This window comes from Pinus tabuliformis, chromosome X, assembly GCF_031772625.1.
Source record: "Pinus tabuliformis cultivar Carrire ecotype Pingquan chromosome X, CPIR1, whole genome shotgun sequence".
Lineage (NCBI taxonomy): Eukaryota > Viridiplantae > Streptophyta > Pinopsida > Pinales > Pinaceae > Pinus > Pinus tabuliformis.
The window spans coordinates 458,225,349-458,226,580 of record NC_142308.1 but is presented as its reverse complement, the minus strand read 5'-3'; the positions used below and the strand labels follow the sequence as shown (position 1 = coordinate 458,226,580).

General features: G+C 39.9%; 1 pseudogene; it reads right to left on the bottom strand.

The window, feature by feature from the left end:
* Window positions 1-288: 288 nt before the first annotated feature.
* LOC149140591 (polyadenylate-binding protein 2 pseudogene) lies at window positions 289-819 on the bottom strand (annotated as a pseudogene).
* Between the last annotated feature and the right edge of the window lie 413 nt (window positions 820-1,232).

Sequence of the window (1,232 nt, the reverse complement as noted above, 5' to 3'; positions counted from 1 at the left end):
TTAGAATTTTGATTTTAAAAAGGTAACATATTTGAATCTCCTGTCTCCTCAAACAAACATTATTACAGTAACACTATTTACTGCATACAAATCAAATTTCCAATTTTAACTGGGAGAAATGAAATCAAAAGAGAATGCAATCCCTAAATCTCTTATCAGAGGATCCAAAAGAGACTAAATCTCGTACAACAATGCAAACCAAATTATGTCCTCAGAGGCCAATCAAAATGCAAGCAAAATCAATCAAAACGCAAGCAAAATCAATCAAAACTGCTTTGATGACTTCCATTAATAATAAGGCCGATAGCGTATGGGGCGCCTGTATCTTGGCATCTTCCCATACCCATACCCATAAAGTGGAGGGGGAGCGTGATAATAAGGCCGAGCATAGGGATTGAACCTTCGAAATTCAACATAAGCAAACCCTTTTGGCTGACCAAACTTGTCAGTTTTAATAGTAACCCTGTTAACTGTCCCGCATGACTGAAAATGATGCTGCACTTCCTCTGGACTGCAGGAGTAATCAACATTTCCAACAAAAATAGAGCGCGAATCCACTTCTTCTCTGCTCGCTTGATCCACAACAGCTGAAGTAGCAGGGTCTAGCGCGGTGGGGATCTGCATTTCTTGAGCGACCTTGGCCTGCATTTCCCTGAGGGCGGCTGCCTCTTCCTCAATTTCCCGTAGCCTTTTCCTCGTCACACCAAACTCTTTCTCACTAATGCCCATTTCAGTGTCTTCTGGTTCATACTCTGGAATTTCGGTGTCTTCTGGTTCATACTCTGGAATTTCCCCGCCATACACATCATGCTCCTCCATTACTAGCATGTCTCAGGTAACTTTGTCGTGTACAGGTCTTTCTACAATATGGAGATGAGTTTCTATTTTTAATGAACACCATTAATGGAAGTATTTGTTTGCCACGGTAACTTTGTGTTGTGCAGGTATTTCTACAATATGGAGATGGGTTTATATAGTTTTAATGAACACCATTAATGGAAGTATTTGTTTGCTAAGGCCGACATGGATGGATGGAAATTTATTCGACTTAAATGTCGTGTGATTTGTCAATGTGGACCTCCTGGTGGTGTCTTTTTGGTCTCGCTTTCTGTAGAGCAGTTTTTGTGGGCCGATGGGACAATGGATGTTATCTCTTTTACCTGGTTTCAAATTTCAGTAAGATATTTTTAGTTCTTTCACTTTATTATTCCAATAAATTTTCAAATTACTCC